Source organism: Hydractinia symbiolongicarpus, chromosome 11 (genome assembly GCF_029227915.1).
Source record: "Hydractinia symbiolongicarpus strain clone_291-10 chromosome 11, HSymV2.1, whole genome shotgun sequence".
NCBI classification, from domain to species: Eukaryota; Metazoa; Cnidaria; class Hydrozoa; order Anthoathecata; family Hydractiniidae; genus Hydractinia; species Hydractinia symbiolongicarpus.
Genome location: NC_079885.1, coordinates 19,015,450 through 19,042,336, shown reverse-complemented (window position 1 = coordinate 19,042,336; position 26,887 = coordinate 19,015,450). Strand labels below are relative to the sequence as shown.

The 26,887-nt window shown below is 39.6% G+C and overlaps 42 non-coding genes across 42 annotated transcripts; all 42 read right to left on the bottom strand.

Moving 5' to 3' along the window:
• Positions 1-50: 50 nt before the first annotated feature.
• Trnar-ucg (transfer RNA arginine (anticodon UCG)) lies at positions 51-123 on the bottom strand. Its single transcript has one exon. It is a non-coding gene; the product is annotated as a tRNA-Arg (tRNA).
• Positions 124-577: 454 nt separating this feature from the next.
• On the bottom strand, positions 578-650 carry Trnar-ucg (transfer RNA arginine (anticodon UCG)). The gene has a single exon. It is a non-coding gene; the product is annotated as a tRNA-Arg (tRNA).
• A 454-nt stretch (positions 651-1,104) lies between these two features.
• On the bottom strand, positions 1,105-1,177 carry Trnar-ucg (transfer RNA arginine (anticodon UCG)). The gene has a single exon. It is a non-coding gene; the product is annotated as a tRNA-Arg (tRNA).
• Positions 1,178-1,631: 454 nt separating this feature from the next.
• Trnar-ucg (transfer RNA arginine (anticodon UCG)) lies at positions 1,632-1,704 on the bottom strand. Its single transcript has one exon. It is a non-coding gene; the product is annotated as a tRNA-Arg (tRNA).
• A 454-nt stretch (positions 1,705-2,158) lies between these two features.
• On the bottom strand, positions 2,159-2,231 carry Trnar-ucg (transfer RNA arginine (anticodon UCG)). Its single transcript has one exon. It is a non-coding gene; the product is annotated as a tRNA-Arg (tRNA).
• Positions 2,232-2,685: 454 nt separating this feature from the next.
• Positions 2,686-2,758, bottom strand: Trnar-ucg (transfer RNA arginine (anticodon UCG)). The gene has a single exon. It is a non-coding gene; the product is annotated as a tRNA-Arg (tRNA).
• Positions 2,759-3,212: 454 nt separating this feature from the next.
• Trnar-ucg (transfer RNA arginine (anticodon UCG)) lies at positions 3,213-3,285 on the bottom strand. The gene has a single exon. It is a non-coding gene; the product is annotated as a tRNA-Arg (tRNA).
• A 732-nt stretch (positions 3,286-4,017) lies between these two features.
• Positions 4,018-4,090, bottom strand: Trnar-ucg (transfer RNA arginine (anticodon UCG)). Its single transcript has one exon. It is a non-coding gene; the product is annotated as a tRNA-Arg (tRNA).
• Positions 4,091-4,544: 454 nt separating this feature from the next.
• Trnar-ucg (transfer RNA arginine (anticodon UCG)) lies at positions 4,545-4,617 on the bottom strand. The gene has a single exon. It is a non-coding gene; the product is annotated as a tRNA-Arg (tRNA).
• Positions 4,618-5,071: 454 nt separating this feature from the next.
• On the bottom strand, positions 5,072-5,144 carry Trnar-ucg (transfer RNA arginine (anticodon UCG)). Its single transcript has one exon. It is a non-coding gene; the product is annotated as a tRNA-Arg (tRNA).
• A 454-nt stretch (positions 5,145-5,598) lies between these two features.
• On the bottom strand, positions 5,599-5,671 carry Trnar-ucg (transfer RNA arginine (anticodon UCG)). Its single transcript has one exon. It is a non-coding gene; the product is annotated as a tRNA-Arg (tRNA).
• A 647-nt stretch (positions 5,672-6,318) lies between these two features.
• On the bottom strand, positions 6,319-6,391 carry Trnar-ucg (transfer RNA arginine (anticodon UCG)). The gene has a single exon. It is a non-coding gene; the product is annotated as a tRNA-Arg (tRNA).
• A 648-nt stretch (positions 6,392-7,039) lies between these two features.
• Positions 7,040-7,112, bottom strand: Trnar-ucg (transfer RNA arginine (anticodon UCG)). The gene has a single exon. It is a non-coding gene; the product is annotated as a tRNA-Arg (tRNA).
• A 732-nt stretch (positions 7,113-7,844) lies between these two features.
• Positions 7,845-7,917, bottom strand: Trnar-ucg (transfer RNA arginine (anticodon UCG)). The gene has a single exon. It is a non-coding gene; the product is annotated as a tRNA-Arg (tRNA).
• A 454-nt stretch (positions 7,918-8,371) lies between these two features.
• Positions 8,372-8,444, bottom strand: Trnar-ucg (transfer RNA arginine (anticodon UCG)). Its single transcript has one exon. It is a non-coding gene; the product is annotated as a tRNA-Arg (tRNA).
• Positions 8,445-8,898: 454 nt separating this feature from the next.
• Positions 8,899-8,971, bottom strand: Trnar-ucg (transfer RNA arginine (anticodon UCG)). The gene has a single exon. It is a non-coding gene; the product is annotated as a tRNA-Arg (tRNA).
• A 1,136-nt stretch (positions 8,972-10,107) lies between these two features.
• Trnar-ucg (transfer RNA arginine (anticodon UCG)) lies at positions 10,108-10,180 on the bottom strand. Its single transcript has one exon. It is a non-coding gene; the product is annotated as a tRNA-Arg (tRNA).
• Positions 10,181-10,633: 453 nt separating this feature from the next.
• Trnar-ucg (transfer RNA arginine (anticodon UCG)) lies at positions 10,634-10,706 on the bottom strand. The gene has a single exon. It is a non-coding gene; the product is annotated as a tRNA-Arg (tRNA).
• A 647-nt stretch (positions 10,707-11,353) lies between these two features.
• Trnar-ucg (transfer RNA arginine (anticodon UCG)) lies at positions 11,354-11,426 on the bottom strand. The gene has a single exon. It is a non-coding gene; the product is annotated as a tRNA-Arg (tRNA).
• Positions 11,427-11,841: 415 nt separating this feature from the next.
• Positions 11,842-11,914, bottom strand: Trnar-ucg (transfer RNA arginine (anticodon UCG)). Its single transcript has one exon. It is a non-coding gene; the product is annotated as a tRNA-Arg (tRNA).
• Positions 11,915-12,367: 453 nt separating this feature from the next.
• On the bottom strand, positions 12,368-12,440 carry Trnar-ucg (transfer RNA arginine (anticodon UCG)). Its single transcript has one exon. It is a non-coding gene; the product is annotated as a tRNA-Arg (tRNA).
• Positions 12,441-12,894: 454 nt separating this feature from the next.
• On the bottom strand, positions 12,895-12,967 carry Trnar-ucg (transfer RNA arginine (anticodon UCG)). The gene has a single exon. It is a non-coding gene; the product is annotated as a tRNA-Arg (tRNA).
• Positions 12,968-13,421: 454 nt separating this feature from the next.
• Trnar-ucg (transfer RNA arginine (anticodon UCG)) lies at positions 13,422-13,494 on the bottom strand. The gene has a single exon. It is a non-coding gene; the product is annotated as a tRNA-Arg (tRNA).
• Positions 13,495-13,948: 454 nt separating this feature from the next.
• Trnar-ucg (transfer RNA arginine (anticodon UCG)) lies at positions 13,949-14,021 on the bottom strand. The gene has a single exon. It is a non-coding gene; the product is annotated as a tRNA-Arg (tRNA).
• A 981-nt stretch (positions 14,022-15,002) lies between these two features.
• On the bottom strand, positions 15,003-15,075 carry Trnar-ucg (transfer RNA arginine (anticodon UCG)). Its single transcript has one exon. It is a non-coding gene; the product is annotated as a tRNA-Arg (tRNA).
• Positions 15,076-15,725: 650 nt separating this feature from the next.
• On the bottom strand, positions 15,726-15,798 carry Trnar-ucg (transfer RNA arginine (anticodon UCG)). Its single transcript has one exon. It is a non-coding gene; the product is annotated as a tRNA-Arg (tRNA).
• A 453-nt stretch (positions 15,799-16,251) lies between these two features.
• On the bottom strand, positions 16,252-16,324 carry Trnar-ucg (transfer RNA arginine (anticodon UCG)). Its single transcript has one exon. It is a non-coding gene; the product is annotated as a tRNA-Arg (tRNA).
• A 454-nt stretch (positions 16,325-16,778) lies between these two features.
• Trnar-ucg (transfer RNA arginine (anticodon UCG)) lies at positions 16,779-16,851 on the bottom strand. The gene has a single exon. It is a non-coding gene; the product is annotated as a tRNA-Arg (tRNA).
• Positions 16,852-17,305: 454 nt separating this feature from the next.
• On the bottom strand, positions 17,306-17,378 carry Trnar-ucg (transfer RNA arginine (anticodon UCG)). The gene has a single exon. It is a non-coding gene; the product is annotated as a tRNA-Arg (tRNA).
• A 732-nt stretch (positions 17,379-18,110) lies between these two features.
• Trnar-ucg (transfer RNA arginine (anticodon UCG)) lies at positions 18,111-18,183 on the bottom strand. The gene has a single exon. It is a non-coding gene; the product is annotated as a tRNA-Arg (tRNA).
• A 980-nt stretch (positions 18,184-19,163) lies between these two features.
• Trnar-ucg (transfer RNA arginine (anticodon UCG)) lies at positions 19,164-19,236 on the bottom strand. The gene has a single exon. It is a non-coding gene; the product is annotated as a tRNA-Arg (tRNA).
• A 981-nt stretch (positions 19,237-20,217) lies between these two features.
• Trnar-ucg (transfer RNA arginine (anticodon UCG)) lies at positions 20,218-20,290 on the bottom strand. Its single transcript has one exon. It is a non-coding gene; the product is annotated as a tRNA-Arg (tRNA).
• Positions 20,291-20,744: 454 nt separating this feature from the next.
• On the bottom strand, positions 20,745-20,817 carry Trnar-ucg (transfer RNA arginine (anticodon UCG)). The gene has a single exon. It is a non-coding gene; the product is annotated as a tRNA-Arg (tRNA).
• A 650-nt stretch (positions 20,818-21,467) lies between these two features.
• On the bottom strand, positions 21,468-21,540 carry Trnar-ucg (transfer RNA arginine (anticodon UCG)). The gene has a single exon. It is a non-coding gene; the product is annotated as a tRNA-Arg (tRNA).
• Positions 21,541-21,993: 453 nt separating this feature from the next.
• On the bottom strand, positions 21,994-22,066 carry Trnar-ucg (transfer RNA arginine (anticodon UCG)). Its single transcript has one exon. It is a non-coding gene; the product is annotated as a tRNA-Arg (tRNA).
• A 454-nt stretch (positions 22,067-22,520) lies between these two features.
• On the bottom strand, positions 22,521-22,593 carry Trnar-ucg (transfer RNA arginine (anticodon UCG)). Its single transcript has one exon. It is a non-coding gene; the product is annotated as a tRNA-Arg (tRNA).
• Positions 22,594-23,047: 454 nt separating this feature from the next.
• On the bottom strand, positions 23,048-23,120 carry Trnar-ucg (transfer RNA arginine (anticodon UCG)). Its single transcript has one exon. It is a non-coding gene; the product is annotated as a tRNA-Arg (tRNA).
• Positions 23,121-23,851: 731 nt separating this feature from the next.
• Positions 23,852-23,924, bottom strand: Trnar-ucg (transfer RNA arginine (anticodon UCG)). Its single transcript has one exon. It is a non-coding gene; the product is annotated as a tRNA-Arg (tRNA).
• Positions 23,925-24,378: 454 nt separating this feature from the next.
• Positions 24,379-24,451, bottom strand: Trnar-ucg (transfer RNA arginine (anticodon UCG)). Its single transcript has one exon. It is a non-coding gene; the product is annotated as a tRNA-Arg (tRNA).
• A 453-nt stretch (positions 24,452-24,904) lies between these two features.
• On the bottom strand, positions 24,905-24,977 carry Trnar-ucg (transfer RNA arginine (anticodon UCG)). The gene has a single exon. It is a non-coding gene; the product is annotated as a tRNA-Arg (tRNA).
• A 969-nt stretch (positions 24,978-25,946) lies between these two features.
• Trnar-ucg (transfer RNA arginine (anticodon UCG)) lies at positions 25,947-26,019 on the bottom strand. Its single transcript has one exon. It is a non-coding gene; the product is annotated as a tRNA-Arg (tRNA).
• A 454-nt stretch (positions 26,020-26,473) lies between these two features.
• Positions 26,474-26,546, bottom strand: Trnar-ucg (transfer RNA arginine (anticodon UCG)). Its single transcript has one exon. It is a non-coding gene; the product is annotated as a tRNA-Arg (tRNA).
• Positions 26,547-26,887: the final 341 nt, after the last annotated feature.

The window sequence follows — 26,887 nt, the reverse complement described above, 5'->3', positions numbered from 1 at the left end:
TAGTTGTTCCACTTTAGCAAACCTGCTCTGAACTAAGATTAACAACACATCGATCACGATGGGACTTGAACCCACAATCTTCCGATTCGAAGTCGGACGCCTTATCCATTAGGCCACGCTATCATATCAACGTAGGCGTTACGTAACAAAATCTTGTTGACATCAAACAAAGCTCAATAGCAGTAATTTCTATGTTAATGACAACCCTTACTCGTCTGTGTACAAATGTTTTAATTAATTGACTGGTTCCTCCGTGTAATTTCAAGGCTATGCCGCAGCCAGAGAAAATGCTGTATATTAGCGACGGCTGGCAAGAATGCACAAACTAACGATGGCTGTAAAATGGTTGACAACGAATTTTACGAGGAATATATCAAGGGCTGACAATGATTCATTTTAAAATTGATTAGAGAAACAAGAATGCCGGTGTTAAATGTACCTATTAGTAGCATGTCGCAAGCCATGTTACGAAATTCACTTTTATTGGGAACAGATTTGTCAATTTTTAGAAAGTGCATGCCACTGGGTAGTTGTTCCAATTTTGTAGACCTGTTCTAAACTAAAATTAACAACACATCGATCACGATGGGACTCGAACCCACAATCTTCCGATTCGAAGTCGGACGCCTTATCCATTAGGCCACGCGATCATATCAACGTACGCGTTACGCAACAAAATCTGGTTGGCATCAAACAAAGCTCAATACCAGTAATTTCTATGTTAATGACAACCCTTACTCGTCTGTGTACAAATGTTTTAATTAATTGACTGGTTCCTCCGTGTAATTTCAAGGCTATGCCGCAGCCAGAGGAAATGCTGTATATTAGCGACGGCTGGCAAGAATGCACAAACTAACGATGGCTGTAAAATGGTTGACAACGAATTTTACGAGGAATATATCAAGGGCTGACAATGATTCATTTTAAAATTGATTAGAGAAACAAGAATGCCGGTGTTAAATGTACCTATTAGTAGCATGTCGCAAGCCATGTTACGAAATTCACTTTTATTGGGAACAGATTTGTCAATTTTTAGAAAGTGCATGCCACTGGGTAGTTGTTCCAATTTTGTAGACCTGTTCTGAACTAAAATTAACAACACATCGATCACGATGGGACTTGAACCCACAATCTTCCGATTCGAAGTCGGACGCCTTATCCATTAGGCCACGCGATCATATCAACGTACACGTTACGCAACAAAATTTGGTTAGTATAAAACAAAACTCATTCGCCAATAATTTCTATGTTAATGACAACCGTAGCGCGTCTGTGTACAAATGTGTTAATTAATTTACTGGTTCCTCCGTGTAATTTCATGGCTCTGCTGCAGCCAGAGGAATTGCTGTATGTTAGCGACAGCTGGCAAGAATGTAAAACTACCGATGGCTGTAAAATGGTTGACAATGATTTATACGAGAGATTTTTCAGGGGCTGACAACGATTCATTGGATATTTGAATAGAAAAACAAGAATGCGAGTATTAAATTTTTTTATAGGTAGCATGTCACAAGCCATGTTACAAAATTGACTTTAATTGGGAACAGACTTGTCAATTTTTAGAAAGCGCATGCCACTGGGTAGTTGTTCCACTTTAGGAAACCTGCTCTGAACTAAGATTAACAACACATCGATCACGATGGGACTTGAACCCACAATCTTCCGATTCGAAGTCGGACGCCTTATCCATTAGGCCACGCGATCATATCAACGTAGGCGTTACGCAACAAAATCTTGTTGACATCAAACAAAGCTCAATAGCAGTAATTTCTATGTTAATGACAACCCTTACCCGTCTGTGTACAAATGTTTTAATTAATTGACTGGTTCCTACGTGGAATTTCAAGGTTATGCCGCAGCCAGAGGAAATGCTGTATATTAGAGACGGCTGGCAAGAATGCACAAACTAACGATGGCTGTAAAATGGTTGATAACGAATTTTACGAGGAATATATCAAGGGCTGACAATTATTCATTGTAAATTTGATTAGAGAAACAAGAATGCCAGTGTTAAATGTACCTGTTAGTAGCATGTCGCAAGCCATGTTACGAAATTGACTTTAATTGGGAACAGACTTGTCAATTTTTAGAAAGCGCAAGCCACTGGGTAGTTGTTCCACTTTAGTAAACCTGTTCTGAACTAAGATTACCACCACATCGATCACGATGGGTCTCGAACCCACAATCTTCCGATTCGAAGTCGGACGCCTTATCCATTATGCCACGCGATCATATCAACGTACACGTTACGCAACAAAATTTGGTTAGTATAAAACAAAACTCATTCGCCAATAATTTCTATGTTAATGACAACCGTAGCGCGTCTGTGTACAAATGTGTTAATTAATTTACTGGTTCCTCCGTGTAATTTCATGGCTCTGCTGCAGCAAGAGGAATTGCTGCATGTTAGCGACAGCTGGCAAAAATGTAAAACTAACGATGGCTGTAAAATGGTTGACAATGATTAATACGAGAGATTTTTCAGGGGCTGACAACGATTCATTGGATATTTGAATAGAAAAACAAGAATGCGAGTATTAAATGTCCTTATAGGTAGCATGTCACAAGCCATGTTACAAAATTGACTTCAATTGGGAACAGATTTTTCATTTTTTAGAAAGCGCATGCCCCTGGGTAGTTGTTCCACTTTAGTTGATCTGTTCTGAACTAAGATTAACAACACATCGATCACGATGGGACTCGAACCCACAATCTTCCGATTCGAAGTCGGACGCCTTATCCATTAGGCCACGCGATCATATCAACGTAAGCGTTACGCAACAAAATCTGGTTGGCATCAAACAAAGCTCAATACCAGTAATTTCTATGTTAATGACAACCCTTACTCGTCTGTGTACAAATGTTTTAATTAATTGACTGGTTCCTACGTGGAATTTCAAGGCTATGCCGCAGCCAGAGGAAATGCTGTATATTAGCGACGGCTGGCAAGAATGCACAAAGTAACGATGGCTGTAAAATGGTTGACAATGAATTTTACGTGGAATATATCAAGGGCTGACAATGATTCATTGTAAATTTGATTAGAGAAACAAGAATGCCAGTGTTAAATGTACCTATTAGTAGCATGTCGCAAGCCATGTTACGAAATTCACTTTTATTGGGAACAGATTTGTCAATTTTTAGAAAGCGCATGCCACTGGGTAGTTGTTCCACTTTAGTAGACCTGATCTGAACTAAAATTAACAACACATCGATCACGATGGGACTCGAACCCACAATCTTCCGATTCGAAGTCGGACGCCTTATCCATTAGGCCACGCGATCATATCAACGTACACGTTACGCAACAAAATTTGGTTAGTATAAAACAAAACTCATTCGCCAATAATTTCTATGTTAATGACAACCGTAGCGCGTCTGTGTACAAATGTGTTAATTAATTTACTGGTTCCTCCGTGTAATTTCATGGCTCTGCTGCAGCCAGAGGAATTCCTGTATGTTAGCGAAAGCTGGCAAGAATGTAAAACTAACGATGGCTGTAAAATGGTTGACAATGATTTATACGAAGAATTTTCCAGGGGCTGACAACGATTCATTGGATATTTGAATAGAAAAACAAGAATGTGAGGATTAAATGTTTTTATAAGTAGCATGTCACAAGCCATGTTACGAAATTGACTTTAATTGGGAACAGACTTGTACAAATGTTTTAATTAATTGACTGGTTCCTCCGTGTAATTTCAAGGCTATGCCGCAGCCAGAGGAAATGCTGTATATTAGCGACGGCTGGCAAGAATGCACAAACTAACGATGGCTGTAAAATGGTTGACAACGAATTTTACGAGGAATATATCAAGGGCTGACAATGATTCATTTTAAAATTGATTAGAGAAACAAGAATGCCGGTGTTAAATGTACCTATTAGTAGCATGTCGCAAGCCATGTTACGAAATTCACTTTTATTAGGAACAGATTTGTCAATTTTTAGAAAGCGCATGCCACTGGGTAGTTGTTCCAATTTTGTAGACCTGTTCTGAACTAAAATTAACAACACATCGATCACGATGGGACTCGAACCCACAATCTTCCGATTCGAAGTCGGACGCCTTATCCATTAGGCCACGCGATCATATCAACGTACACGTTACGCAACAAAATTTGGTTAGTATAAAACAAAACTCATTCGCCAATAATTTCTATGTTAATGACAACCGTAGCGCGTCTGTGTACAAATGTGTTAATTAATTTACTGGTTCCTCCGTGTAATTTCATGGCTCTGCTGCAGCCAGAGGAATCGCTGTATGTTAGCGACAGCTGGCAAGAATGTAAAACTAACGATGGCTGTAAAATGGTTGACAATGATTTATACGAGAGATTTTTCAGGGGCTGACAACGATTCATTGGATATTTGAATAGAAAAACAAGAATGCGAGTATTAAATGTCTTTATAGGTAGCATGTCACAAGCCATGTTACAAAATTGACTTTAATTGGGAACAGATTTGTCAATTTTTAGAAAGCGCATGCCACTGGGTAGTTGTTCCACTTTAGCAAACCTGCTCTGAACTAAGATTAACAACACATCGATCACGATGGGACTTGAACCCACAATCTTCCCATTCGAAGTCGGACGCCTTATCCATTAGGCCACGCGATCATATCAACGTAGGCGTTACGCAACAAAATCTTGTTGACATCAAACAAAGCTCAATAGCAGTAATTTCTATGTTAATGACAACCCTCACCCGTCTGTGTACAAATGTTTTAATTAATTGACTGGTTCCTACGTGGAATTTCAAGGCTATGCCGCAGCCAGAGGAAATGCTGTATATTAGCGACGGCTGGCAAGAATGCACAAACTAACGATGGCTGTAAAATGGTTGATAACGAATTTTACGAGGAATATATCAAGGGCTGACAATTATTCATTGTAAATTTGATTAGAGAAACAAGAATGCCAGTGTTAAATGTACCTGTTAGTAGCATGTCGCAAGCCATGTTACGAAATTGACTTCAATTGGGAACAGACTTGTCAATTTTTAGAAAGCGCATGCCACTGGGTAGTTGTTCCACTTTAGTAAACCTGTTCTGAACTAAGATTACCACCACATCGATCACGATGGGTCTCGAACCCACAATCTTCCGATTCGAAGTCGGATGCCTTATCCATTAGGCCATGCGATCATATCAACGTACACGTTACGCAACAAAATTTGGTTAGTATAAAACAAAACTCATTCGCCAATAATTTCTATGTTAATGACAACCGTAGCGCGTCTGTGTACAAATGTGTTAATTAATTTACTGGTTCCTCCGTGTAATTTCATGGCTCTGCTGCAGCAAGAGGAATTGCTGCATGTTAGCGACAGCTGGCAAAAATGTAAAACTAACGATGGCTGTAAAATGGTTGACAATGATTAATGCGAGAGATTTTTCAGGGGCTGACAACGATTCATTGGATATTTGAATAGAAAAACAAGAATGCGAGTATTAAATGTCTTTATAGGTAGCATGTCACAAGCCATGTTACAAAATTGACTTTAATTGGGAACAGATTTTTCATTTTTTAGAAAGCGCATGCCCCTGGGTAGTTGTTCCACTTTAGTTGATCTGTTCTGAACTAAGAGTAACAACACATCGATCACGATGGGACTCGAACCCACAATCTTCCGATTCGAAGTCGGACGCCTTATCCATTAGGCCACGCGATCATATCAACGTACGCGTTACGCAACAAATTCTGGTTAGCATCAAACAAAGCTCAATAGCAGTAATTTCTATGTTAATGACAACCCTTACTCGTCTGTGTACAAATGTTTTAATTAATTGACTGGTTCCTACGTGTAATTTCATGGCTCTGCTGCAGCCAGAGGAATTCCTGTATGTTAGCGAAAGCTGGCAAGAATGTAAAACTAACGATGGCTGTAAAATGGTTGACAATGATTTATACGAGAGATCTTTCAGGGCCTGACAACGATTCATTGGATATTTGAATAGAAAAACAAGAATGCGAGTATTAAATGTCTTAATAGATAGCATGGCACAAGCATACCTGTTCTGAACTAAGATTAACAACACATCCATAACGATGGGACTCGAACCCACAATCTTCTGATTCGAAGTCGGACGTCTTATCCATTAGGCCACGCGATCATATCAACGTACGCGTTACGCAACAAAATCTTGTTGACATCAAACAAGCTCAATAGCAGTAATTTCTATGTTAAAGACAACCCTAGCGCGTCTGTGTACAAATGTTTTAATTAATTGACTGGTTCCTCCGTGTAATTTCAAGGCTATGCCGCAGCCAGTTGTTTCACTTTAGTATTCCTGTTCTGAGCTAAAATTAACAACACATCGATCACGATGGGACTCGAACCCACAATCTTCCGATTCGAAGTCGGACGCCTTATCCATTAGGCCACGCGATCATGTCAACGTACACGTTACGCAACAAAATTTGGTTAGTATAAAACAAAACTCATTCGCCAATAATTTCTATGTTAATGACAACCGTAGCGCGTCTGTGTACAAATGTGTTAATTAATTTACTGGTTCCTCCGTGTAATTTCATGGCTCTGCTGCAGCCAGAGGAATTCCTGTATGTTAGCGAAAGCTGGCAAGAATGTAAAACTAACGATGGCTGTAAAATGGTTGACAATGATTTATACGAGAGATCTTTCAGGGCCTGACAACGATTCATTGGATATTTGAATAGAAAAACAAGAATGCGAGTATTAAATGTCTTAATAGATAGCATGGCACAAGCATACCTGTTCTGAACTAAGATTAACAACACATCCATAACGATGGGACTCGAACCCACAATCTTCCGATTCGAAGTCGGACGTCTTATCCATTAGGCCACGCGATCATATCAACGTACGCGTTACGCAACAAAATCTTGTTGACATCAAACAAGCTCAATAGCAGTAATTTCTATGTTAAAGACAACCCTAGCGCGTCTGTGTACAAATGTTTTAATTAATTGACTGGTTCCTCCGTGTAATTTCAAGGCTATGCCGCAGCCAGTTGTTTCACTTTAGTATTCCTGTTCTGAGCTAAAATTAACAACACATCGATCACGATGGGACTCGAACCCACAATCTTCCGATTCGAAGTCGGACGCCTTATCCATTAGGCCACGCGATCATGTCAACGTACACGTTACGCAACAAAATGTGGTTAGTATAAAACAAAACTCATTCGCCAATAATTTCTATGTTAATGACAACCGTAGCGCGTCTGTGTACAAATGTGTTAATTAATTTACTGGTTCCTCCGTGTAATTTCATGGCTCTGCTGCAGCAAGAGGAATTGCTGCATGTTAGCGACGGCTGGCAAGAATGTAAAACTAACGATGGCTGTAAAATGGTTGACAATGATTAATACGAGAGATTTTTCAGGGGCTGACAACGATTCATTGGATATTTGAATAGAAAAACAAGAATGCGAGTATTAAATGTCTTTATAGGTAGCATGTCACAAGCCATGTTACAAAATTGACTTTAATTGGGAACAGATTTGTCATTTTTTAGAAAGCGCATGCCCCTGGGTAGTTGTTCCACTTTAGTTGATCTGTTCTGAACTAAGATTAACAACACATCCATAACGATGGGACTCGAACCCACAATCTTCCGATTCGAAGTCGGACGTCTTATCCATTAGGCCACGCGATCATATCAACGTACGCGTTACGCAACAAAAACTTGTTGACATCAAACAAGCTCAATAGCAGTAATTTCTATGTTAAAGACAACCCTAGCGCGTCTGTGTACAAATGTTTTAATTAATTGACTGGTTCCTCCGTGTAATTTCAAGGCTATGCCGCAGCCAGTTGTTTCACTTTAGTAGACATTTTCTGAGCTAAAATTAACAACACATCGATCACGATGGGACTCGAACCCACAATCTTCCGATTCGAAGTCGGACGCCTTATCCATTAGGCCATGCGATCATGTCAACGTACACGTTACGCAACAAAATGTGGTTAGTATAAAACAAAACTCATTCGCCAATAAATTCTATGTTAATGACAACCGTAGCGCGTCTGTGTACAAATGTGTTAATTAATTTACTGGTTCCTCCGTGTAATTTCATGGTTCTGCTTCAGCCAGAGGAATTGCTGTATGTTAGCGACAGCTGGCAAGAATATAAAACTAACGATGGCTGTAAAATGGTTGACAATGATTTATACGAGAGATTTTTCAGGAGCTGACAACGATTCATTGGATATTTGAATAGAAAAACAAGAATGCGAGTATTAAATGTCTTTATAGGTAGCATGTCACAAGCCATGTTACAAAATTGACTTTAATTGGGAACAGACTTTTCAATTTTTAGAAAGCGCATGCCACTGGGTAGTTGTTCCACTTTAGTTGATCTGTTCTGAACTAAGATTAACAACACATCGATCACGATGGGACTCGAACCCACAATCTTCCGATTCGAAGTCGGACGCCTTATCCATTAGGCCACGCGATCATATCAATGTACGCGTTACGCAACAAAATCTGGTTGGCATCAAACAAAGCTCAATACCAGTAATTTCTATGTTAATGACAACCCTTACTCGTCTGTGTACAAATGTTTTAATTAATTGACTGGTTCCTACGTGGAATTTCAAGGCTATGCCGCAGCCAGAGGAAATGCTGTATATTAGCGACGGCTGGCAAGAATGCACAAAGTAACGATGGCTGTAAAATGGTTGACAATGAATTTTACGAGGAATATATCAAGGGCTGACAATGATTCATTGTAAATTTGATTAGAGAAACAAGAATGCCAGTGTTAAATGTACCTATTAGTAGCATGTCGCAAGCCATGTTACGAAATTCACTTTTATTGGGAACAGATTTGTCAATTTTTAGAAAGCGCATGCCACTGGGTAGTTGTTCCACTTTAGTAGACCTGATCTGAACTAAAATTAACAACACATCGATCACTATGGGACTCGAACCCACAATCTTCCGATTCGAAGTCGGACGCCTTATCCATTAGGCCACGCGATCATATCAACGTACACGTTACGCAACAAAATTTGGTTAGTATAAAACAAAACTCATTCGCCAATAATTTCTATGTTAATGACAACCGTAGCGCGTCTGTGTACAAATGTGTTAATTAATTTACTGGTTCCTCCGTGTAATTTCATGGCTCTGCTGCAGCCAGAGGAATTCCTGTATGTTAGCGAAAGCTGGCAATAATGTAAAACTAACGATGGCTGTAAAATGGTTGACAATGATTTATACGAGAGATATTTCAGGGCCTGACAACGATTCATTGGATATTTGAATAGAAAAACAAGAATGCGAGTATTAAATGTCTTAACAGATAGCATGGCACAAGCATACCTGTTCTGAACTAAGATTAACAACACATCCATAACGATGAGACTCGAACCCACAATCTTCCGATTCGAAGTCGGACGTCTTATCCATTAGGTCACGCGATCATATCAACGTACGCGTTACGCAACAAAATCTTGTTGACATCAAACAAGCTCAATAGCAGTAATTTCTATGTTAAAGACAACCCTAGCGCGTCTGTGTACAAATGTTTTAATTAATTGACTGGTTCCTCCGTGTAATTTCAAGGCTATGCCGCAGCCAGTTGTTTCACTTTAGTAGACCTGTTCTGAGCTAAAATTAACAACACATCGATGACGATTGGACTCGAACCCACAATCTTCCGATTCGAAGTCGGACGCCTTATCCATTAGGCCACGCGATCATGTCAACGTACACGTTACGCAACAAAATGTGGTTAGTATAAAACAAAACTCATTCGCCAATAAATTCTATGTTAATGACAACCGTAGCGCGTCTGTGTACAAATGTGTTAATTAATTTACTGGTTTCTCCCTGTAATTTCATGGCTCTGCCGCAGCCAGAGGAATTGCTGTATGTTAGCGACAGCTGGCAAGAATGTAAAACTAACGATGGCTGTAAAATTTTTGTCAATTTTTAGAAAGTGCATGCCACTGGGTAGTTGTTCCACTTTAGCAAACCTGCTCTGAACTAAGATTAACAACACATCGATCACGATGGGACTCGAACCCACAATCTGTCAATTTTTAGAAAGCGCATGCCACTGGGTAGTTGTTCCACTTTATTAAACCTGCTCTGAACTAAGATTAACAACACATCGATCACGATGGGACTCGAACCCACAATCTTCCGATTCGAAGTCGGACGCCTTATCCATTAGGCCACGCGATCATATCAACGGACTCGTTACGCAACAAAATCTTGTTGACATCAAACAAAGCTCAATAGCAGTATTTTCTATGTTAATGACAACCCTAACGCGTCTGTGTACAAATGTTTTAATTAATTGACTGGTTCCTCCGTGGAATTTCAAGGCTCTGCTGCAGCCAGAGGATTTGCTGTATGTTAGCGACAGCTGGCAAGAATGTAAAACTAACGATGGCTGTAAAATGGTTGACAATGATTTATACGAGAGATTTTTCAGGGGCTGACAATGATTCATTGTATATTTGAATAGAAAAACAAGAATCCGATTATTAAATGTCTTTATAGGTAGCATGTCACAAGCCATGTTACAAAATTGACTTTAATTGGGAACAGATTTGTCATTTTTTAGAAAGCGCATGCCCCTGGGTAGTTGTTCCACTTTAGTTGACCTGTTTTGAATTAAGATTAACAACACATCGATCACGATGGGACTCGAACCCACAATCTTCCGATTCGAAGTCGGACGCCTTATCCATTATGCCACGCGATCATATCAACGTACGCGTTACGCAACAAAATCTGGTTGGCATGAAACAAAGCTCAATAGCAGTAATTTCTATGTTAATGACAACCGTAGCGCGTCTGTGTACAAATGTGTTAATTAATTTACTGGTTCCTCCGTGTAATTTCATGGCTCTGCTGCAGCCAGAGGAATTCCTGCATGTTAGCGAAAGCTGGCAAGAATGTAAAACTAACGATGGCTGTAAAATGGTTGACAATGATTTATACGAGAGATCTTTCAGGGCCTGACAACGATTCATTGGATATTTGAATAGAAAAACAAGAATGCGAGTATTAAATGTCTTAATAGATAGCATGGCACAAGCATACCTGTTCTGAACTAAGATTAACAACACATCCATAACGATGGGACTTGAACCCACAATCTTCCGATTCGAAGTCGGACGTCTTATCCAATAGGTCACGCGATCATATCAACGTACGCGTTACGCAACAAAATCTTGTTGACATCAAACAAGCTCAATAGCAGTAATTTCTATGTTAAAGACAACCATAGCGCGTCTGTGTACAAATGTTTTAATTAATTGACTGGTTCCTCCGTGTAATTTCAAGGCTATGCCGCAGCCAGTTGTTTCACTTTAGTAGACCTGTTCTGAGCTAAAATTAACAACACATCGATCACGATGGGACTCGAACCCACAATCTTCCGATTCGAAGTCGGACGCCTTATCCATTAGGCCACGCGATCATGTCAACGTACACGTTACGCAACAAAATGTGGTTAGTATAAAACAAAACTCATTCGCCAATAAATTCTATGTTAATGACAACCGTAGCGCGTCTGTGTACAAATGTGTTAATTAATTTACTGGTTCCTCCGTGTAATTTCATGGCTCTGCTGCAGCCAGAGGAATTGCTGTATGTTAGCGACAGCTGGCAAGAATGTAAAACTAACGATGGCTGTAAAATTTTTGTCAATTTTTAGAAAGTGCATGCCACTGGGTAGTTGTTCCACTTTAGCAAACCTGCTCTTAACTAAGATTAACAACACATCGATCACGATGGGACTCGAACCCACAGTCTGTCAATTTTTAGAAAGCGCATGCCACTGCGTAGTTGTTCCACTTTATTAAACCTGCTCTGAACTAAGATTAACAACACATCGATCACGATGGGACTCGAACCCACAATCTTCCGATTCGAAGTCGGACGCCTTATCCATTAGGCCACGCCATCATTTCAACGTACGCGTTACGCAACAAAATCTTGTTGACATCAAACAAAGCTCAATAGCAGTAATTTCTATGTTAATGACAACCCTAACGCGTCTGTGTACAAATGTTTTAATTAATTGACTGGTTCCTCCGTGGAATTTCAAGGCTCTGCTGCAGCCAGAGGATTTGCTGTATGTTAGCGACAGCTGGCAAGAATGTAAAACTAACGATGGCTGTAAAATGGTTGACAATGATTTATACGAGAGATTTTTCAGGGGCTGACAATGATTCATTGTATATTTGAATAGAAAAACAAGAATCCGATTATTAAATGTCTTTATAGGTAGCATGTCACAAGCCATGTTACAAAATTGACTTTAATTGGGAACAGATTTGTCATTTTTTAGAAAGCGCATGCCCCTGGGTAGTTGTTCCACTTTAGTTGACCTGTTTTGAACTAAGATTAACAACACATCGATCACCATGGGACTCGAACCCACAATCTTCCGATTCGAAGTCGGACGCCTTATCCATTATGCCACGCGATCATATCAACGTACGCGTTACGCAACAAAATCTGGTTGGCATGAAACAAAGCTCAATAGCAGTAATTTCTATGTTAATGACAACCCTAACTCGTCTGTGTACAAATGTTTTAATTAATTGACTGGTTCCTCCGTGTAATTTCAAGGCTATGCTGCGGCCAGAGGAAATGCTGTATATTAGAGACGGCTGGCAAGAATGCACAAACTAACGATGGCTGTAAAATGGTTGACAACGAATTTTACGAGGAATATATCAAGGGCTGACAATGATTCATTGTAAATTTGATTAAAGAAACAAGAATGCCAGTGTTAAATGTACCTATTAGTAGCATGTCGCAAGCCATGTTACGAAATTCACTTTTATTGGGAACAGATTTGTCAATTTTTAGAAAGCGCATGCCACTGGGTAGTTGTTCCACTTTAGTAGACCTGATCTGAACTAAAATTAACAACACATCGATCACGATGGGACTCGAACCCACAATCTTCCGATTCGAAGTCGGACGCCTTATCCATTTGGCCACGCGATCATATCAACGTACACGTTACGCAACAAAATTTGGTTAGTATAAAACAAAACTCATTCGCCAATAATTTCTATGTTAATGACAACCGTAGTGCGTCTGTGTACAAATGTGTTAATTAATTTCCTGGTTCCTCCGTGTAATTTCATGGCTCTGCTGCAGCCAGAGGAATTGCTGTATGTTAGCGACAGCTGGCAAGAATGTAAAACTAACGATGGCTGTAAAATGGTTGACAATGATTTATACGAGAGATTTTTCAGGGGCTAACAACGATTCATTGGATATTTGAATAGAAAAACAAGAATGCGAGTATTAAATGTCTTTATAGGTAGCATGTCACAAGCCATGTTACAAAATTGACTTTTATTGGGAACAGATTTGTCAATTTTTAGAAAGCGCATGCCACTGGGTAGTTGTTCCACTTTAGTAGACCTGTTCTGAACTAAGAGTAACTACACATCGATCACGATGGGACTCGAACCCACAATCTTCCGATTCGAAGTTGGACGCCTTATCCATTAGGCCACGCGATCATATCAACGTACGCGTTACGCAACAAAATCTGGTTGGCATCAAACAAAGCTCAATACCAGTAATTTCTATGTTAATGACAACCCTTACCCGTCTGTGTACAAATGTTTTAATTAATTGACTGGTTCCTACGTGGAATTTCAAGGCTATGCCGCAGCCAGAAGAAATGCTGTATATTAGCGACGGCTGGCAAGAATGCACAAAGTAACGATGGCTGTAAAATGGTTGACAATGAATTTTACGAGGAATATATCAAGTGCTGACAATGATTCATTGTAAATTTGATTAGAGAAACAAGAATGCCAGTGTTAAATGTACCTATTAGTAGCATGTCGCAAGCCATGTTACGAAATTCACTTTTATTGGGAACAGATTTGTCAATTTTTAGAAAGCGCATGCCACTGGGCAGTTGTTCCACTTTAGTAGACCTGTTCTGAACTAATATTAACAGCACATCGATCACGATGGGACTCGAACCCACAATCTTCCGATTCGAAGTCGGACGTCTTAGCCATTAGGCCACCCGATCATATCAATGTACACGTTACGCAACAAAATTTGGTTAGTATAAAACAAAACTCATTCGCCAATAATTTCTATGTTAATGACAACCGTAGCGCGTCTGTGTACAAATGTGTTAATTAATTTACTGGTTCCTCCGTGTAATTTCATGGCTCTGCTGCAGCCAGAGGAATTGCTGTATGTTAGCGACAGCTGGCAAGAATGTAAAACTAACGATGGCTGTAAAATGGTTGACAATGATTTATACGAGAGATTTTTCAGGGCCTGACAACGATTTATTGGATATTTGAATAGAAAAACAAGAATGCGAGTATTAAATGTCTTTATAGGTAGCATGTCACATGCCATGTTACAAAATTGACTTTAATTGGGAACAGATTTGTCAATTTTTAGAAAGCGCATGCCAGTGGGCAGTTGTTCCACTTTAATAGACCTGTTCTTAACTAATATTAACAACACATCGATCACGATGGGACTCGAACCCACAATCTTCCGATTCGAAGTAGGACGTCTTAGCCATTAGGCCACCCGATCATATCAACGTACGCGTTACGCAACAAAATCTGGTTGGCATCAAACAAAGCTCAATACTAGTAATTTCTATGTTAATGACAACCCTTACCCGTCTGTGTACAAATGTTTTAATTAATTGACTGGTTCCTACGTGGAATTTCAAGGCTATGCCGCAGCCAGAGGAAATGCTGTATATTAGCGACGGCTGGCAAGAATGCACAAAGTAACGATGGCTGTAAAATGGTTGACAATGAATTTTACGAGGAATATATCAAGGGCTGACAATGATTCATTGTAAATTTGATTAGAGAAACAAGAATGCCAGTGTTAAATGTACCTATTAGTAGCATGTCGCAAGCCATGTTACGAAATTCACTTTTATTGGGAACAGATTTGTCAATTTTTAGAAAGCGCATGCCACTTGGTAGTTGTTCCACTTTAGTAGACCTGATCTGAACTAAAATTAACAACACATCGATCACGATGGGACTCGAACCCACAATCTTCCGATTCGAAGTCGGACGCCTTATCCATTATGCCACGCGATCATATCAACGTACACACATTACGCAACAAAATTTGGTTAGTATAAAACAAAACTCATTCGCCAATAATTTCTATGTTAATGACAACCGTAGCGCGTCTGTGTACAAATGTGTTAATTAATTTACTGGTTCCTCCGTGTAATTTCATGGCTCTGCTGCAGCCAGAGGAATTCCTGTATGTTAGCGACAGCTGGCAAGAATGTAAAACTAACGATGGCTGTAAAATGGTTGACAATGATTTATACGAGAGATCTTTCAGGGCCTGACAACGATTCATTGGATATTTGAATAGAAAAACAAGAATGCGAGTATTAAATGTCTTAATAGATAGCATGGCACAAGCATACCTGTTCTGAACTAAGATTAACAACACATCCATAACGATGGGACTCGAACCCACAATCTTCCGATTCGAAGTCGGACGTCTTATCCATTAGGCCACGCGATCATATCAACGTACGCGTTACGCAACAAAATCTTGTTGACATCAAACAAGCTCAATAGCAGTAATTTCTATGTTAAAGACAATCCTAGCGCGTCTGTGTACAAATGTTTTAATTAATTGACTTGTTCCTCCGTGTAATTTCAAGGCTATGCCGCAGCCAGTTGTTTCACTTTAGTAGACCTGTTCTGAACTAAGATTAACAACACATCGATCACGATGGGACTCGAACCCACAATCTTCCGATTCGAAGTCGGACGCCTTATCCATTAGGCCACGCGATCATATCAACGTACGCGTTACGCAACAAAATCTTGTTGACGTCAAACAAAGCTCAATAGCAGTAATTTCTATGTTAATGACAACCCTAACGCGTCTGTGTATAAATGTTTTAATTAATTGACAGGTTCCTCCGTGGAATTTCAAGGCTCTGCTGCAGCCAGAGGAATTGATGTATGTTAGCGACAGCTGGCAAGAATGTAAAACTAACGATGGCTGTAAAATGGTTGACAATGATTTATACGAGAGATTTTTCAGGGGCTGACAAAGATTCATTGGATATTTGAATAGAAAAACAAGAATCCGATTATTAAATGTCTTTATAGGTAGCATGTCACAAGCCATGTTTCAAAATTGACTTTAATTGGGAACAGATTTGTCATTTTTTAGAAAGCGCATGCCCCTGGGTAGTTGTTCCACTTTAGTTGACCTGTTTTGAACTAAGATTAACAACACATCGATCACGATGGGACTCGAACCCACAATCTTCCGATTCGAATTCGGACGCCTTATCCATTATGCCACGCGATCATATCAACGTACGCGTTACGCAACAAAATCTGGTTGGCATGAAACAAAGCTCAATAGCAGTAATTTCTATGTTAATGACAACCCTAACGCGTCTGTGTACAAATGTTTTAATTAATTGACTGGTTCCTCCGTGTAATTTCAAGGCTATGCTGCGGCCAGAGGAATTGCTGTATATTAGAGACGGCTGGCAAGAATGCACAAACTAACGATGGCTGTAAAATGGTTGACAACGAATTTTACGAGGAATATATCAAGGGCTGACAATGATTCATTGTAAATTTGATTAGAGAAACAAGAATGCCAGTGTTAAATGTACCTATTAGTAGCATGTCGCAAGCCATGTTACGAAATTCACTTTTATTGGGAACAGATTTGTCAATTTTTAGAAAGCGCATGCCACTGGGTAGTTGTTCCACTTTAGTAGACCTGATCTGAACTAAAATTAACAACACATCGATCACGATGGGACTCGAACCCACAATCTTCCGATTCGAAGTCGGACGCCTTATCCATTTGGCCGCGCGATCATATCAACGTACGCGTTACGCAACAAAATCTTGTTGACGTCAAACAAAGCTCAATAGCAGTAATTTCTATGTTAATGACAACCCTAGCGCGTCTGTGTACAAATGTTTTAATTAATTGACTGGTTCCTCCGTGTAATTTCAAGGCTATGCCGCAGCCAGAGGAAATGCTGTACATTAGCGACGGCTGGCAAGAATGCACAAACTAACGATGGCTGTAAAATGGTTGACAATGATTTTCACGAGGAATATATCAAAGGTTGACAATGATTCATTGTAAATTTGATTAGAGAAACAAGAATGCCAGTGTTAAATGTACCTATTAGTAGCATGTCGCAAGCCATGTTACGAAATTCACTTTTATTGGGAACAGATTTGTCAATTTTTAGAAAGCGCATGCCACTGGGTAGTTGTTTCACTTTAGTAGACCTGTTCTGAGCTAAAATTAACAACACATCGATCACGATGGGACTCGAACCCACAATCTTCCGATTCGAAGTCGGACGCCTTATCCATTAGGCCACGCGGTCATGTCAACGTACACGTTACGCAACAAAATGTGGTTAGTATAAAACAAAACTCATTCGCCAATAATTTCTATGTTAATGACAACCGTAGCGCGTCTGGGTACAAATGTGTTAATTAATTTACTGGTTTCTCCGTGTAATTTCATGGCTCTGCTGCAGCCAGAGGAATTGCTGTATGTTAGCGACAGCTGGCAAGAATGTAAAACTAACGATGGCTGTGAAATGGTTGACAATGATTTATACGAAGAATTTTCCAGGGGCTGACAACGATTCATTGGATATTTGAATAGAAAAACAAGAATGTGAGTATTAAATGTTTTTATAAGTAGCATGTCACAAGCCATGTTACGAAATTGACTTTTATTGGGAACAGACTTGTACAAATGTTTTAATTAATTGACTGGTTCCTCCGTGTAATTTGAAGGCTTTGCAGCAGCCAGAGGAAATGCTGTATATTAGCGACGACTGGCAAGAATGCACAAACTAACGATGGCTGTAAAATGGTTGACAACGAATTTTACGAGGAATATGTCAAGGGCTGACAATGATTCATTGTAAATTTGATTAGAGAAACAAGAATGCCAGTGTTAAATGTACCTATTAGTAGCATGTTGCAAGCCATGTTACGAAATTCACTTTTATTGGGAACAGATTTGTCAATTTTTAGAAAGCGCATGCCACTGGGTAGTTGTTCCACTTTAGTAGACCTGTTCTGAACTAAAATTAACAACACATCGATCACGATGGGACTCGAACCCACAATCTTCCGATTCGAAGTCGGACGCCTTATCCATTAGGCCACGCGATCATATCAACATACACGTTACGCAACAAAATTTGGTTGGTATAAAACAAAACTCATTCGCCAATAATTTCTATGTTAATGACAACCGTAGCGCGTCTGTGTACAAATGTGTTAATTAATATACTGGTTCCTCCGTGTAATTTCATGGCTCTACAGCAGCCAGAGGAATTGCTGTATGTTAGCAACAGCTGGCAAGAATGTAAAACTAACGATGGCTGTAAAATGGTTGACAATGATTTATACGAGAGATTTTTCAGGGGCTGACAATGATTCATTGGATATTTGAATAGAAAAACAAGAATGCGAGTATTAAATGTCTTTAAAGGTAGCATGTCACAAGCCATGTTACGAAATTGACTTTAATTGGGAACAGATTTGTCAATTTTTAGAAAGCGCATGCCCCTGGGTAGTTGTTCCACTTTAGTTGACCTGTTCTGAACTAAGATTAACAACACATCGATCACGATGGGACTCGAACCCACAATCCTCCGATTTGAAGTCGGACGCCTTATCCATAAGGCCACGCGATCATATCAACGTACGCGTTACGCAACAAAATCTGGTTGGCATCAAACAAAGCTCAATAGCAGTAATTTCTATGTTAATGACAACCCTAGCGCGTCTGTGTATAAATGTGTTAATTAATTTACTGGTTCCTCCGTGTAATTTCACGGCTCTGCTGCGGCCAGAGGAATTGCTGTATGTTAGCGACAGCTGGCAAGAATGTAAAACTAACGATGGCTGTAAAATGGTTGACAATGATTTATACGAAGAATTTTCCAGGGGCTGACAACGATTCATTGGATATTTGAATAGAGAAACAAGAATGCCAGTGTTAAATGTACCTATTAGTAGCATGTCGCAAGCCATGTTACGAAATTCACTTTTATTGGGAACAGATTTGTCAATTTTTAGAAAGCGCATGCCACTGGGTAGTTGTTCCACTTTAGTAGACCTGATCTGAACTAAAATTAACAACACATCGATCACGATGGGACTCGAACCCACAATCTTCCGATTCGAAGTCGGACGCCTTATCCATTTGGCCACGCGATCATATCAACGTACACGTTACGCAACAAAATTTGGTTAGTATAAAACAAAACTCATTCGCCAATAATTTCTATGTTAATGACAACCGTAGTGCGTCTGTGTACAAATGTGTTAATTAATTTCCTGGTTCCTCCGTGTAATTTCATGGCTCTGCTGCAGCCAGAGGAATTGCTGTATGTTAGCGACAGCTGGCAAGAATGTAAAACTAACGATGGCTGTAAAATGGTTGACAATGATTTATACGAGAGATTTTTCAGGGGCTGACAACGATTCATTGGATATTTGAATAGAAAAACAAGAATGCGAGTATTAAATGTCTTTATAGGTAGCATGTCACAAGCCATGTTACAAAATTGACTTTTATTTGGAACAGATTTGTCAATTTTTAGAAAGCGCATGCCACTGGGTAGTTGTTCCACTTTAGTAGACCTGTTCTGAACTAAGAGTAACTACACATCGATCACGATGGGACTCGAACCCACAATCTTCCGATTCGAAGTTGGACGACTTATCCATTAGGCCACGCGATCATATCAACGTACGCGTTACGCAACAAAATTTGGTTGGCATCAAACAAAGCTCAATACCAGTAATTCCTATGTTAATGACAACCCTTACCCGTCTGTGTACAAATGTTTTAATTAATTGACTGGTTCCTACGTGGAATTTCAAGGCTATGCCGCAGCCAGAGGAAATGCTGTATATTAGCGACGGCTGGCAAGAATGCACAAAGTAACGATGGCTGTAAAATGGTTGACAATGAATTTTACGAGGAATATATCAAGTGCTGACAATGATTCATTGTAAATTTGATTAGAGAAACAAGAATGCCAGTGTTAAATGTACCTATTAGTAGCATGTCGCAAGCCATGTTACGAAATTCACTTTTATTGGGAACAGATTTGTCAATTTTTAGAAAGCGCATGCCACTGGGCAGTTGTTCCACTTTAGTAGACCAGTTCTGAACTAATATTAACAGCACATCGATCACGATGGGACTCGAACCCACAATCTTCCGATTCGAAGTCGGACGTCTTAGCCATTAGGCCACCCGATCATATCAATGTACACGTTACGCAACAAAATTTGGTTAGTATAAAACAAAACTCATTCGCCAATAATTTCTATGTTAATGACAACCGTAGCGCGTCTGTGTACAAATGTGTTAATTAATTTACTGGTTCCTCCGTGTAATTTCATGGCTCTGCTGCAGCCAGAGGAATTGCTGTATGTTAGCGACAGCTGGCAAGAATGTAAAACTAACGATGGCTGTAAAATGGTTGACAATGATTTATACGAGAGATTTTTAAGGGCCTGACAACGATTTATTGGATATTTGAATAGAAAAACAAGAATGCGAGTATTAAATGTCTTTATAGGTAGCATGTCACAAGCCATGTTACAAATTTGACTTTAATTGGGAACAGATTTGTCAATTTTTAGAAAGCGCATGCCAGTGGGCAGTTGTTCCACTTTAATAGACCTGTTCTTAACTAATATTAACAACACATCGATCAAGATGGGACTCGAACCCACAATCTTCCGATTCGAAGTCGGACGCCTTATCCATTATGCCACGCGATCATATCAACGTACACACATTACGCAACAAAATTTGGTTAGTATAAAACAAAACTCATTCGCCAATAATTTCTATGTTAATGACAACCGTAGCGCGTCTGTGTACAAATGTGTTAATTAATTTACTGGTTCCTCCGTGTAATTTCATGGCTCTGCTGCAGCCAGAGGAATTCCTGTATGTTAGCGACAGCTGGCAAGAATGTAAAACTAACGATGGCTGTAAAATGGTTGACAATGATTTATACGAGAGATCTTTCAGGGCCTGACAACGATTCATTGGATATTTGAATAGAAAAACAAGAATGCGAGTATTAAATGTCTTAATAGATAGCATGGCACAAGCATACCTGTTCTGAACTAAGATTAACAACACATCCATAACGATGGGACTCGAACCCACAATCTTCCGATTCGAAGTCGGACGTCTTATCCATTAGGCCACGCGATCATATCAACGTACGCGTTACGCAACAAAATCTTGTTGACATCAAACAAGCTCAATAGCAGTAATTTCTATGTTAAAGACAACCCTAGCGCGTCTGTGTACAAATGTTTTAATTAATTGACTTGTTCCTCCGTGTAATTTCAAGGCTATGCCGCAGCCAGTTGTTTCACTTTAGTAGACCTGTTCTGAACTAAGATTAACAACACATCGATCACGATGGGACTCGAACCCACAATCTTCCGATTCGAAGTCGGACGCCTTATCCATTAGGCCACGCGATCATATCAACGTACGCGTTACGCAACAAAATCTTGTTGACGTCAAACAAAGCTCAATAGCAGTAATTTCTATGTTAATGACAACCCTAACGCGTCTGTGTATAAATGTTCTAATTAATTGACAGGTTCCTCCGTGGAATTTCAAGGCTCTGCTGCAGCCAGAGGAATTGATGTATGTTAGCGACAGCTGGCAAGAATGTAAAACTAACGATGGCTGTAAAATGGTTGACAATGATTTATACGAGAGATTTTTCAGGGGCTGACAAAGATTCATTGGATATTTGAATAGAAAAACAAGAATCCGATTATTAAATGTCTTTATAGGTAGCATGTCACAAGCCATGTTACAAAATTGACTTTAATTGGGAACAGATTTGTCATTTTTTAGAAAGCGCATGCCCCTGGGTAGTTGTTCCACTTTAGTTGACCTGTTTTGAACTAAGATTAACAACACATCGATCACGATGGGACTCGAACCCACAATCTTCCGATTCGAATTCGGACGCCTTATCCATTATGCCACGCGATCATATCAACGTACGCGTTACGCAACAAAATCTGGTTGGCATGAAACAAAGCTCAATAGCAGTAATTTCTATGTTAATGACAACCCTAACGCGTCTGTGTACAAATGTTTTAATTAATTGACTGGTTCCTCCGTGTAATTTCAAGGCTATGCTGCGGCCAGAGGAATTGCTGTATATTAGAGACGGCTGGCAAGAATGCACAAACTAACGATGGCTGTAAAATGGTTGACAACGAATTTTACGAGGAATATATCAAGGGCTGACAATGATTCATTGTAAATTTGATTAGAGAAACAAGAATGCCAGTGTTAAATGTACCTATTAGTAGCATGTCGCAAGCCATGTTACGAAATTCACTTTTATTGGGAACAGATTTGTCAATTTTTAGAAAGCGCATGCCACTGGGTAGTTGTTCCACTTTAGTAGACCTGATCTGAACTAAAATTAACAACACATCGATCACGATGGGACTCGAACCCACAATCTTCCGATTCGAAGTCGGACGCCTTATCCATTTGGCCACGCGATCATATCAACGTACGCGTTACGCAACAAAATCTTGTTGACGTCAAACAAAGCTCAATAGCAGTAATTTCTATGTTAATGACAACCCTAGCGCGTCTGTGTACAAATGTTTTAATTAATTGACTGGTTCCTCCGTGTAATTTCAAGGCTATGCCGCAGCCAGAGGAAATGCTGTACATTAGCGACGGCTGGCAAGAATGCACAAACTAACGATGGCTGTAAAATGGTTGACAATGATTTTCACGAGGAATATATCAAAGGTTGACAATGATTCATTGTAAATTTGATTAGAGAAACAAGAATGCCAGTGTTAAATGTACCTATTAGTAGCATGTCGCAAGCCATGTTACGAAATTCACTTTTATTGGGAACAGATTTGTCAATTTTTAGAAAGCGCATGCCACTGGGTAGTTGTTTCACTTTAGTAGACCTGTTCTGATCTAAAATTAACAACACATCGATCACGATGGGACTCGAACCCACAATCTTCCGATTCGAAGTCGGACGCCTTATCCATTAGGCCACGCGGTCATGTCAACGTACACGTTACGCAACAAAATGTGGTTAGTATAAAACAAAACTCATTCGCCAATAATTTCTATGTTAATGACAACCGTAGCGCGTCTGGGTACAAATGTGTTAATTAATTTACTGGTTTCTCCGTGTAATTTCATGGCTCTGCTGCAGCCAGAGGAATTGCTGTATGTTAGCGACAGTGGCAAGAATGTAAAACTAACGATGGCTGTGGAATGGTTGACAATGATTTATACGAAGAATTTTCCAGGGGCTGACAACGATTCATTGGATATTTGAATAGAAAAACAAGAATGTGAGTATTAAATATTTTTATAAGTAGCATGTCACAAGCCATGTTACGAAATTGACTTTTATTGGGAACAGACTTGTACAAATGTTTTAATTAATTGACTGGTTCCTCCGTGTAATTTGAAGGCTTTGCAGCAGCCAGAGGAAATGCTGTATATTAGCGACGACTGGCAAGAATGCACAAACTAACGATGGCTGTAAAATGGTTGACAACGAATTTTACGAGGAATATGTCAAGGGCTGACAATGATTCATTGTAAATTTGATTAGAGAAACAAGAATGCCAGTGTTAAATGTACCTATTAGTAGCATGTTGCAAGCCATGTTACGAAATTCACTTTTATTGGGAACAGATTTGTCAATTTTTAGAAAGCGCATGCCACTGGGTAGTTGTTCCACTTTAGTAGACCTGTTCTGAACTAAAATTAACAACACATCGATCACGATGGGACTCGAACCCACAATCTTCCGATTCGAAGTCGGACGCCTTATCCATTAGGCCACGCGATCATATCAACATACACGTTACGCAACAAAATTTGGTTGGTATAAAACAAAACTCATTCGCCAATAATTTCTATGTTAATGACAACCGTAGCGCGTCTGTGTACAAATGTGTTAATTAATATACTGGTTCCTCCGTGTAATTTCATGGCTCTGCAGCAGCCAGAGGAATTGCTGTATGTTAGCAACAGCTGGCAAGAATGTAAAACTAACGATGGCTGTAAAATGGTTGACAATGATTTATACGAGAGATTTTTCAGGGGCTGACAATGATTCATTGGATATTTGAATAGAAAAACAAGAATGCGAGTATTAAATGTCTTTAAAGGTAGCATGTCACAAGCCATGTTACGAAATTGACTTTAATTGGGAACAGATTTGTCAATTTTTAGAAAGCGCATGCCCCTGGGTAGTTGTTCCACTTTAGTTGACCTGTTCTGAACAAAGATTAACAACACATCGATCACGATGGGACTCGAACCCACAATCCTCCGATTCGAAGTCGGACGCCTTATCCATAAGGCCACGCGATCATATCAACGTACGCGTTACGCAACAAAATCTGGTTGGCATCAAACAAAGCTCAATAGCAGTAATTTCTATGTTAATGACAACCCTAGCGCGTCTGTGTATAAATGTGTTAATTAATTTACTGGTTCCTCCGTGTAATTTCACGTCTCTGCTGCGGCCAGAGGAATTGCTGTATGTTAGCGACAGCTGGCAAGAATGTAAAACTAACGATGGCTGTAAAATGGTTGACAATGAATTTTACGAGGAATATATCAAGGGCTGACAATGATTCATTGTAAATTTGATTAGAGAAACAAGAATGCCAGTGTAAAATGTACCTATTAGTAGCATGTCGCAAGCCATGTTACGAAATTCACTTTTATTGGGAACAGATTTGTCAATTTTTAGAAAGCGCATGCCACTTGGTAGTTGTTCCACTTTAGTAGACCTGATCTGAACTAAAATTAACAACACATCGATCACGATGGGACTCGAACCCACAATCTTCCGATTCGAAGTCGGACGCCTTATCCATTATGCCACGCGATCATATCAACGTACACACATTACGCAACAAAATTTGGTTAGTATAAAACAAAACTCATTCGCCAATAATTTCTATGTTAATGACAACCGTAGCGCGTCTGTGTACAAATGTGTTAATTAATTTACTGGTTCCTCCGTGTAATTTCATGGCTCTGCTGCAGCCAGAGGAATTCCTGTATGTTAGCGACAGCTGGCAAGAATGTAAAACTAAAGATGACTGTAAAATGGTTGACAATGATTTATACGAGAGATCTTTCAGGGCCTGACAACGATTCATTGGATATTTGAATAGAAAAACAAGAATACGAGTATTAAATGTCTTAATAGATAGCATGGCACAAGCATACCTGTTCTGAACTAAGATTAACAACACATCCATAACGATGGGACTCGAACCCACAATCTTCCGATTCGAAGTCGGACGTCTTATCCATTAGGCCACGCGATCATATCAACGTACGCGTTACGCAACAAAATCTTGTTGACATCAAACAAGCTCAATAGCAGTAATTTCTATGTTAAAGACAACCCTAGCGCGTCTGTGTACAAATGTTTTAATTAATTGACTTGTTCCTCCGTGTAATTTCAAGGCTATGCCGCAACCAGTTAGACTTGTACAAATGTTTTAATTAATTGACTGGTTCCTCCGTGTAATTTCAAGGCTATGCCGCAGCCAGAGGAAATCCTGTATATTAGCGACGGCTGGCAAGAATGCACAAACTAACGATGGCTGTAAAATGGTTGACAACGAATTTTACGAGGAATATATCAAGGGCTGACAATGATTCATTTTAAAATTGATTAGAGAAACAAGAATGCCGGTGTTAAATGTACCTATTAGTAGCATGTCGCAAGCCATGTTACGAAATTCACTTTTATTGGGAACAGATTTGTCAATTTTTAGAAAGCGCATGCCACTGGGTAGTTGTTCCAATTTTGTAGACCTGTTCTGAACTAAAATTAACAACACATCGATCACGATGGGACTCGAACCCACAATCTTCCGATTCGAAGTCGGACGCCTTATCCATTAGGCCACGCGATCATATCAACGTACACGTTACGCAACAAAATTTGGTTAGTATAAAACAAAACTCATTCGCCAATAATTTCTATGTTAATGACAACCGTAGCGCGTCTGTGTACAAATGTGTTAATTAATTTACTGGTTCCTCCGTGTAATTTCATGGCTCTGCTGCAGCCAGAGGAATTGCTGTATGTTAGCGACAGCTGGCAAGAATGTAAAACTAACGATGGCTGTAAAATGGTTGACAATGATTTATACGAGAGATTTTTCAGGAGCTGACAACGATTCACTGGATATTTGAATAGAAAAACAAGAATGCGAGTATTAAATGTCTTTATAGGTAGCATGTCACAAGCCATGTTACAAAATTGACTTTAATTGGGAACAGACTTGTCAATTTTTAGAAAGCGCATGCCACTGGGTAGTTGTTCCACTTTAGCAAACCTGCTCTGAACTAAGATTAACAACACATCGATCACGATGGGACTTGAACCCACAATCTTCCGATTCGAAGTCGGACGCCTTATCCATTAGGCCACGCGATCATATCAACGTAGGCGTTACGCAACAAAATCTTGTTGACATCAAACAAAGCTCAATAGCAGTAATTTCTATGTTAATGACAACCCTTACCCATCTGTGTACAAATGTTTTAATTAATTGACTGGTTCCTACGTGGAATTTCAAGGCTATGCCGCAGCCAGAGGAAATGCTGTATATTAGCGACGGCTGGCAAGAATGCACAAACTAACGATGGCTGTAAAATGGTTGACAACGAATTTTACGAGGAATATATCAAGGGCTGACAATGATTCATTTTAAAATTGATTAGAGAAACAAGAATGCCGGTGTTAAATGTACCTATTAGTAGCATGTCGCGAGCCAT